Source organism: Nicotiana tabacum, chromosome 8, assembly GCF_000715075.1.
Source record: "Nicotiana tabacum cultivar K326 chromosome 8, ASM71507v2, whole genome shotgun sequence".
NCBI classification, from domain to species: domain Eukaryota; kingdom Viridiplantae; phylum Streptophyta; class Magnoliopsida; order Solanales; family Solanaceae; genus Nicotiana; species Nicotiana tabacum.
The window spans coordinates 37,632,995-37,644,232 of NC_134087.1; positions in this window are offsets into that span (position 1 = coordinate 37,632,995).

Here is an 11,238-nt window from a genome sequence, read left to right on the forward strand (position 1 = left end):
GAGGGTTTCTCCGAAACAAACGAAATTTCCTGCCCCTGTTTAATCAAAGAAAAATTTGTCAGTTTAAAATGTGGTGGTTAGTTGATGGCATTCTTTGCTGAAGGTCTCTCCGCTGTGTTGTTTTGTTTTGACTGGCTTCCCCGACCTGGCCCTGAACCACTTGACTTTCTGATTGACTTTCCAAACCCCATGACTTTGAATGACCCAAGTGTTCTATACCCAAACCGTTGTTTCACACCTCTGACCCCTTTAACTGAAACTCTGCATCTCCCATCAAATTACTAAATCATTCTGCCGATGGAACTTTTGCTAGCACTTACCCCACTTTACATCATGCTATCTTTGGTATGCTCTGGCCGCACTGTGCTTTGCAATCTTGAAGCTGGTAGTGAGCTTTGAAATTCCTTCTTATTTGCTTAAATAGAACTAACACCGGGAACATCTTAGAGAAATAAACCCAAAATAAATGAAATGCAATGACTTTCAGAGTTAAGGATAAGAAACTCCAAAACTGGAGGACTATCTGAAGAAGGAAAAGAAAAAAAGGACCTATCTGGATGGAGCAGCGGGCACCAATGATCATGACATGCATTTTGGATTAACCGGCTCAATCTGTCCAACCAATCATCTTCCAGTTGCCACATTTGTTGCCCCGAAATTTCCATAACCTAATTTCTTTGTCCAAATCCCGACCTTGTTCATCCTGCGGTGCCTTGAAAAGTTTTCACCAGCAGACCTCTCTCATTCATTCATCTGTCAACTCACTTTCACCTTAAGGTGCCCATGAGGGTTTTCACCAATAAGACTCTCTCATTTTTTGATTTCTCTCAGCTCCCGTCGCCTTACGGTGCCCGTGAGGGTCTTCACCAATAAGACTCTCTCATTTTTAATATCTTTTCCCTCTTTGGACTAGAGTGTTGCCCCTGATGTGAATCACCGCTACCTGCTTGCCTTGGCATTTCTTGAAGACTGATCGGAAGGTCTTTCTTTGGACCGTAACGTGATCTTTTAGATAGGGTTAGAAAGAAAGGGTATAAAAGGCTCAAAACAACTCATCATGGGTTCAAAATTACAACTTTCGGAGCCAGATTTCTTACAACAACCACAACTTCTGCCCTAGTTTCTTGCTTGGGGAATTTTGAATTTTTATTTGATGGGACCGAACCGTGAGGCTGCCTACGTATCCTTAAAAGGAATCAGGTCGAATGTAGTTCATGTCATAGGAATTACTTCGTTTGTTGTGATTTTTCTTCTCTTTTCTTTCTCTTCTTTTCTTCTTTTCGTTCTTTTCTTTCTGTTTTCATTCTTTCTTTCTCTTTTCTTTTTCTTTTTCTCTCCTTCCTTTCCTTATCTTTACGCTTGTGTTTCCGATATTTGCTATTGATTCCGAAAGAGGGGTATGAAAGAAAATAAATGAGGCTCAAAGGGGTAACTAGGGATAAAGTGTTTGGATAGCAGAACAAAATGCCTTCGTCATTTCAATATTCGAAACATGCCAAATACAAGCAAGTACAATCAAAGAAAGAAATCATACATAGTATCTCTTGACTGCATCAGAATTGATAGCCATTTCTACACATTAGCCTTCTACATCTGTCAAATACAATGCACCATTGGACAACACTCTAGTCACAACGAACGACCCCTGCCAATTTGGGGCGAATTTTCCTTTTGCTTTAACCTGATGAGGAAGAATGCGTTTCAATACTACCTGCCCCACTTCAAACTTCCGTGGGCGCACCTTCTTATTGTATGCTCTTGCCATTCTCTATTGATACAACTGGCCATGACACACTGCTGCCAGTCTCTTCTTATCGATCAAACTCAATTGTTCCAAGCGGGTTTTGACCCACTCCTCATCATCGATCTCAGCCTCCGCAACAATTCGATGGGATGGAATTTCCACTTCTGCGGGTATCACTGCTTCGGTGCCATACACCAACAAATAAGGAGTCGCCCCTACTGAAGTACGGACAGTAGTGCGATAATCTAGCAATGCAAACGGCAGCTTTTCATGCTACTGCTTAGAACCTTCCACCATTTTTCGAAGTATCTTCTTTATATTCTTGTTGGCCGCCTCAACTGCTCCGTTTGCCTTAGGGTGGTATGGGGTAGAATTGCGATGTGTAATCTTGAACTGCTGACATACCTCTTTCATCAGATAACTATTGAGATTAGCCCCATTGTCTGTAATGATCACCTTCAGTATCCTGAACCAGCAAATGATATTTGAATGCACAAAATCAACCATCGCCTTCTTGGTTACAGACTTGAATGTGTTAGCCTCTACCCACTTGGTGAAATAATCAATGGCCACCAGAATAAACCTGTGTCCGTTGGATGCTGCTGGCTCGATTGGTCCAATTACATCCATACCCCAAGCAACAAAAGGCCATGGTGTAGACATTGTATTTAATTCAGATGGTGGGGAATGAATCAAATCTCCATGCACTTGGCACTGATGACATTTACACACGAAACTGATACAATCTCGCTCCATAGTGAGCCAATAATAACTTGCCCGGAGAATCTTCTTTTCCAGCACATACCCACTCATGTGCGGTCCACACACTCCAGAATGTACTTCGGTCATGATAGCTGCGGCCTGTCTGGCATCTACACATCTTAATAACCCGAGATTTGGAGTTCTTTTATACAAAACTCCTTCACTGAAGAAAAATTCGCTTGCCAAACGACGAATTGTCCTCTTCTGATCACCTGTAGCTTCTACTAGATATACTCCCATACGGATGTATTCCTTGATATCGTGGAACCATGGTTCGTCATCGAGTTCTTCTTCCACCACGTTATAATAAGCAAGCTGATTGCGTACCTGAATATGCAACGGGTCTACATAAGCCTTATCTGGATGATGTAACATTGACACCATAGTAGCCAAAGCATTGGTGACCTCATTGTGGATCCTCGGAATATGCCTGAACTCTATTGATTGAAACCGTTAACATAGATCATGCAAATATTGCCGGTACGACATGAATTTTAAATCCCGTGTTTCCCATTCTCCCTGAATCTAGTGTACCAGAAGGTCCGAGTCACCCAAGACCAAGACTTCCTGGACACCCATATCCACAACCATCCTCAAACCCAAAATGCATGCCTCGTATTCCGCCATGTTGTTAGTACAATAGAACCGAAGTTTTGCTGTAAAAGGGTAATGATGCCCTGTTTCAGAAACAAGTACCACTCATATCCCAACGCCTTTCATGTTAGCAGCACCATCAAAGAAAGCTTCCATCCTGGCCTTTCAATCTGTTCCAAATCATCAATGTGCATTACCTCTTCATCAGGGAAGTAAGTCTTCAAAGGTTCGTATTCTTCATCCACAGGATTCCCAGCCAAAGGTCGACCAGTTCTTGTGCTTTCATCGCAGTCCGAGTCACGTGGACAATGTAAAATTCTATGAGCAAGATCTGCCACTTTGCGAGCCTTCCCGTGGTCATAGGCTTCTGGAAGATATACTTCAACAGATCCAAGCGAGAGATGAGGTAAGTAGTATAAGATGACAGATAGTGTTTCAACTTCTGGGCTACCCAAGTTAGGGCACAACATGTCCTCTCAAGATGAGTGTACTTAACCTCGTAAGATGTGAATTTCTTACTGAGATAATATATGGCCTACTCCTTCCTGCCGGTAATGTCATGCTGTCCCAACACACATCCAAATGAATTGTCCAAGACTGTCAAATACAGAATCAAAGGTCTCCCTGGTTCTGGCGGGACCAACGCAGGTGGGTTTGACAAATACCCCTTTATCTTATCAAATGCTTCCTGACATTCATTTGTCCACTTGACCGCAACATCTTTCTTTAACAGTTTGAAAATGGGCTCACAAGTTGTCGTGAGTTGAGCAATAAACCGGCTGATGTAGTTCAATCTCCACAAGAGACTCATCACCTCAGTCTTGTTCTTTGGAGGTGGCAACTCCTGGATATCTTTGATCTTTGACGGGTCTAATTCAATACCTCGGCCGCTGACTATGAATCCCAACAACTTTCCAGACGGAACACCAAACGCGCATTTTGCAGGATTAAGCTTGAGATTGTACCTACGAAGCCTTTGGAAGAACTTTCTTAGGTCTCTGACATGGTCAGACTGCTTTCTAGACTTTACAATCACATCATCCACATAAACCTGGATCTCCCTGTGTATCATGTCGTGGAATATGGTCGTCATTGCCCTCATGTAGGTTGCCCCCGACATTTTTCAGACCGAATGCATGACCCGATAGCAGTACATTCCCCATGGCGTGATGAATGCTGTCTTTTCTGCGTCTTCTTCATCCATTAAGATCTGGTGGTAGCCCGCATAACAATCCACAAAAGAACCAATCTCATGTTTGGCACAATTATCGATCAATATATGGATGTTCGTCAGTGGGAAGTTATCCTTGGGACTCGCCTTGTTGAGGTCTCGATAATCAACACACACCCTGGTTTTGCCATCCTTTTTCGGCACAGGCACTACATTGGCTAACCAAGTGGGATACCGAGTGACCCGAATGACCTTGGCCTCAGACTGTTTGGTGACTTCTTCCTTAATTTTTACACTTATATCAGTTTTAAATTTCCTCAGCTTCTGCTTGAAGGGGGAATGCCGAATTAGTGGGCAATTTGTGAACTACCAAGCCAGTGCTTAGATATGGCATATCATCATAGGACCATGCAAAAACATCTTTGTACTTAAACATTGTTTTAATTATCTCCTCTATGAGTTGTGGTTCAAGATGGACACTTATTTTAGTTTCCCGAACATTATCTTGGTCCCCTAAATTGATTGTTTCTGTATCACTCAGTTTAGGCTTGGGTTTTTCTTCAAAATAGCTTAATTCTTTACTTATATCTTCAAAGGCTTCATCCTCGTCATATTCCGATTCAACATCACATTCTATTTTTTGAATTACTATTTCAGAATTAGATTGGCTTTTAAGGCTGGGCCGGAGATTCCGCATGCATGTCATATCATTGAAGCTAGCATAAAAAGAACTGTACAAGGAAGAAAGGAAAACAAAAATAAAACTATCAGGAAGAGAAGAAAAGAGCAATTGTATTTCATTGAAATTAAAGATAACGGGGTTTATACATCCAAATGGACGGAACATAGAATCTGAATTACAACCCTGGAATAATCCAAATAAATTGAAAGAAAATCAAAGCAAACTACCAAAACTCCCTCCTGGTGGGGAGAAGAGTAGTTTCCCAATTGTTAATCTTTGCATTGGGCCCAACAAATTGCACATCCCCTTGCTAGAACCCTCTCCAGCTTCCAACACGTTCACATCGGCGAATATCCTCTCGAACCTTTCCATCAAATCTCTATCCACATCAACCATCGAACTGGGAACGGTCGTCACTGGGCGCTTTCTGGTACCAGGCCTGACAAATGATCGGGAAAGATGCGAGACTAGCTTTGGAAGAGCCCATGCTCTCTTTTTCATTTTTTTGGCTCTTCTCACGTCTGAGACTGTGAGCTTGAACCCCAGACCAAATGTATCCAATTTTTTAGGAAGGGAAACCGGTTGTACGATACCTTGCAGAGATGCACCCAAACCTTTGCCCGGTACAAAACCATTTTTCAACATTTCAACGACTACCATGACTGATGCAGCAGCTGCCCTTGGAGTCGGCACGCATTTCCCTTCAGGAATTTTCTCTACCGATACCGTGTCAAAAACTTGATAAACCCATGGCCCCTTGTCGTCTTCAAACTCTATAAACGGAACAATGGCATCACTGGGAACACACAAATTATCTTCGCCATGCACAACAATTTCCTGTCTATCCCATTCAAACTTAACCATTTGATGCAGACGGGACCGCTTTGGCAGCATGAATCCAAGGTTGACCTAACAACAGATTGTAAGAAACGGCCACGTCGAGCACCTGGAATTCCATAGTAAATTCAATTATCCCTATTGTAAGCTCGAGCACTATGTCCCATACTGAATCTTTCCCTCCACCATCGAATCCCCGAATGCAGATACTATTCTTGTGAATTCTTTTATCATCCACCTTCAACTTATTCAAAGTGGAAAGAGGGAAAATATTTTCACTGGAACCTTTGTCAACCAGTACCCGAGTAACCACGGAATATTCACATTTCACCGTCAGATAGAGGGCTCTATTGTGCTCGATACCCTCCACGGGCAACTCATCATTAGAAAAAGTAACTCGGTTTACCTCAAATATCTTGTTAGCTATCTTTTCCAAGTGGTTTACTGAGGTTTTGTCAGGAACGTGGGCTTCGTTCAAGATCTTCATTAAAGTCCGACAGTGCTCGTCTGAATGGATCAATAATGATAAGAGCGAGATCTGAGGCGGTGTCTTCCTTAACTGCTCCACAATGGAATAGTCTTGTACTTTCATCTTTCTCAGAAATTCTTCTTCTTCTTTCTCGGTCACCACTTTCTTCACTAACACTGGGTTATATTTTGAGGTCTTAGCTTTTCTCAACTCTTCGGGGGCAAAACATCTCCTCGATTGAGTCAAACCATGGGTCTCACACACTTCTTCTTTAACTTGTTTCCCCTTGTAAGTCACTGTCACTCATTCATAATTCCATGGGACTGCCTTGTTGTTGACTATGTGTAATTGAGTTACCGATTTGATAATGACAGGATCTGTGCGGGCGCCCTTCACAATTACTACAGGCTTGTTCGTCGTTCCTGGCACAACCACTTTCGCTCTTTCGTGTTTTCCTGCAACGTCACTTGAGGACCCCTTCTTGACCTCTACAGATGGTTCATTATTTGCCCTGTTCAACTTGATCACAGACTTTTCACTTGTTGACTTTTCAAATGGCTTGGCTTCACTAGCCTGAATCATCATTACGGTTTGCGAAGGCTTCTTAGGCTCCCCTCCCTTATGCACTATCTCAATCATATTAGTCTCATGATGGGCCGGCAATGGGTTCTGGATGATGTTGGGTGCCTCCGGGGCATGTACCTCAATCCGATTAGTATCAATGAGCTCTTGAATAGTTGTTTTCAATTTCCAGCATTTCTCTGTGTCGTGACCCGGGGTTCCTGAATAATACTCACAACTCATTGAGCGGTCAAGATTTCTAGGAAGGGATTCGGCAGTTTAGCCTCGATCGGATTCAACATACCTAACTGTCTCAGTTTGTGGAATAGACTAGCATATGATTCTTCCAACAGAGTGAAAGTCTTCTGCTTCTACAACCTCTCATTCTTAAAGGCTTGATTGGGCCGAAAACATATTCCAGGGGGATTTCTGTAGGCTCTTGGGGGTGAATGAGAATTTTGTGGAGCTAGGTATGGACTTTGTGGAGCCGACGTATGCCATTGTGCGTAAGCAGAAGGTTAAGTATAGGTTTGTGCGTGATGGATGGAAAAATGAGGATCTGGCGGTGGGTAGTAGTGTTGTGGTGGGGTATATGGAGTGTGGGGGTAAGTTTGGTGATAGGGTCGAGGCGAGTTGTAGTAACGTGGAATGTTCCTGGAACTGACCCAAGCTCCCGACTCAATTGTCGCAACGTCCTCTTTCTTCTTTTTCCCGTGTACACCTCCAGTACTATTTTGAATGGCCTGGGTGGTCGCTTTGATTGCTGAATAACTCATGATCTTGTTGGACTTGAGTCCCTCCTCAACCATGCCTCCCATTTTTACAACTTCATTAAAGGACTTGCCCACTTCTGACACCAAGTGACCAAATTAAGTGGGTTCCAAAATCTGCAAGAAATAATCAATCATCTCACTTTCTTTCATCAAAGGGTCAACCCTCGCTGCTTGCTCTCTCCACCAGAATCCATATTCCCTGAAACTCTCACCGGGCTTTTTCTCAATCTTTGTTAATGACAGACGGTCTGGGATAATTTCAAGATTGTACTGAAAATAGCAGGCAAAGGCTTGGGCCAAATCGTCCCATGTTTACCACCTGCTGTGATCTTGTCTGGTATACCATTCTAATGCCGATCCACTCAAACTTTGGCTGAAATATGCCATCAGCAATTCATCTCTTCCGCCTGCTCCTCTCATCTTGCTACAAAATCCTCTTAAGTGTGCTACTGGGTCACCATGCCCGTCGTACAGATCAAACTTGGGCATTTTGAACCCTGCTGGTAACTGAACATCTAGGAACAAACATAAATCTTTATAGGACACACTTACTTGACCTCCCAACCCCCTCATATTTCTGAACGATTGTTCTAAGCTTTTGACCTTTCTGATCATCTCTTCATGCTCGGGATTTTTGGATGGATTCTCGGTCTCTGCCAGGAGATCAAGATGAGGGGTGTAAGAACATGGCTTTGGGATTTTGAAGGTGGGTTCAGGGGGATAATACTGGTTGTCATGAGTTTGGAACAGATGTTCACTGGAAGATCGGTGTAATGTAGCAGGTGGAGGTGCCACAAAAACAAGTGTGATTGGTGGGGGAGGGTATGGGACTTTTTTGGGTGGTAGAGCTTGAGAAGTATGGGAAGTGGCGCCATAGCATTGTTGGTAGAGGGAAAAGGCTGGAGATGAGTTCACAGTGGAAGGCTCCTGAGGTTGGGCCGATGGTGGGATATAAGCAGGGTTGGCGGGATAAACCGGTGGTGGATGCCCCTTTGCCCAGGCTTGGTACATTTCAGCCATCTGTTACTTTAACTTATATATCTCTTCCTTCATTGCATTAACATCCAGTTCTTCCACCTCTCTTGACGGGTCAACAATATTTGTCTCCGGTTCTTGGTTGGCCATATTCAACCTGTCTTTTGATCGAGTGTTGTATGAATGAGTTGCCAGAATGTCAATCAACTACCACCTGCCTGAACTAAATATATCAACAACCTTGTTAGCGATTAGGATTTAACCAGATTGGTAACCATATTTGGGGAATGAATGCACATAAGCAGTTAGCCGTTTCTATTATGCATTTGATCGGCTGTTTGCATCATCTCGGCTTTTCCATTTGTAACTTTCTTCTCTTTTTCCATTCTGGCCTTTGTTTTTCTTTGTTTTTATCCTCTCATTTCCCTCTTGTTTTGCCATTGCTTCTTTCTCTTATTTTCTCTTTTTTTTCGTCTTGTTTTTCCTCTTTCTTCTTTTTTCTCTTTTGGTTATGGTCGAATCCTATGGAGATTGCCTATGTATCATGACCCCGCATGAATCAGACCGAGCGTAGTTCTAGGAGATAAGTGTGAAAGTAAATAATAAAATATTTTTTTTGGGATTTTCAATTTTCATAAAAGCAAATGCTTTGATTACAAAGACTCAAAACTAACAGACTCCAAGAGAAACTAACAGACGCTGATGAAAGGACGACATACAGACTCCAAAAGTAATCTATCATACTCCAATCAAAAGAAAGTACAGACTCAAAAACAATTGACAGACTCCAGCAGAAAGAAAATACAAACTCAACACAACTGACAGACTCTAACGGAATAGGAAATACAGACTCAAATAAAAAATTATGAATACATCAATGCTCTTGGTGCCCGCGGGACATCATTCGGTCTCGCCGCGGGCCTATATGCAAGATCCCTTTGAAGTCGGTCCAAGTCGCTCATTATCTGTTTAACAAATGTCATCACTGTTGCGAAGAAGGTAGTGCGAGTCATATCCTCACAGATTTGGCACTTCATAACGATATAATCGGTGATTCTCTCTCTTATGACACCTTTTTCTTGTAACAAATGCCCAATCTGATGGGCCCTGGCCTCCAAAGTTTGCTCGGTCACTTGATTCTGCTCCTGAAGTTGTTGCAAATCTATTTCTAATTGTGCCAATGCTGTATAACAATGCTCTCTTTCAACTTTGAAGTCTTTAGCCTGTTTGATCTTTTTGTTTTCCGTGGCGATAACACTTTTCTTTAATCCCGCGACCTCATCATCGTACTTTTCTTTCAACTGCTTAACCAGGCGTGCTCGTTCATCTGCATTTTTAGCCAACTGTTTTCGAGCCTTGGCTAGTTCATTTTCTGCTTTGTTCAAATCAAAACTATAGTCACTCACTTTCTGCCTTAAGTTAGCTATGAGTTTCTCATCTTTGGCACCTCGGGCTGGGTTTTCTGCCGCTATTTTCATTTTCTGAATCTGGGCTCGAAGGGCCTCATTTTCTATGGCTAGCTTTTTCTTTTCCCCTTCGTCCGCCGCGGCTTGCAAGCTATTTTCAAACTGAAGGTCCCTGACTTGTTTTTCCAATTTGCTTATGGTAGCCCTATACTCGTTTTCTTTGGCCAACCAGTCCCATTGCACTTGTGCTCCGTCAGTGAACTATTGGACATGAGGTCTTTTTGCAGGCCTTTCGGGCTCATGTTGAACCCGGGACCTTTTACCATACCAAGTAGTATAACTAGGCTCTACCTCGCCTCTGGATAGATCTCATACTTGAGTATTAGGCCCTAAGAATCTGCACTGATGCCAAATCCGATGCACCCTTTCTTCTGGGAAGGCAGCTTTTGGCTCTAACTCAATGACCTGCCGACTCAAATCTTCATCTCTGTGCGGAGCATAAGGCTGAATACTCCGAAGACCCATCAACAGCAAAAAAACATGCCTCAGCCGACATATAGATTACTTCACTGATCGAGAGCCACCCGATCGACCATTCGATCTTGTTTGCAGTCAGAGATCTCAAATGAGCATACCATGCTTCTGTACCATCCGGGAACTCATAACCCTTGTGAGCACGTGATTTTTGCCCTATGAGAACTACTTCCGAAAAAGTCAAAATAAAATAATTTTCCTTTGTGTGCAATTTTGAGAATTCGCGTGGCATTTTTATTTTTTTGGATAATTATTTGTATTTTTGTCTGTGAATGTTTATTCTATTTTAATCAATGAAAATACAAAAAATATATGTGTTGCATTTGCATTTACGATTTAGTTTTGCAATTTAGGATTAATTAAACAGTAATTTATTTTACGAAAATGAAAAATCGAAAAAATAACGTACTTCACATTTTTAGTGTCTAATGTCAAAATTGTGTGATTATCTTTGTATTTAATTTTGTGTGATAATTATTATTAAGGGTTAATTAGTATTTTTCTAAGTTAATTTTGGTTTTACAATTTATTTTAGAATTTTTGGTAATTAGGAATTAAAAAGAAAATAAAAGGAAAAAGAAGAAACAAGAGAAGAAGAGTTAAAAATCGGACTGGGCCAATTTTAAAAAGAAAAGTTCAGGCCCAATGTCATACCCCATATCCAGACCTAACCGGCCGGTCCAAGAGACCATACCAAACAACGCCGTTTCGTCGCCAATCAATCTCAACC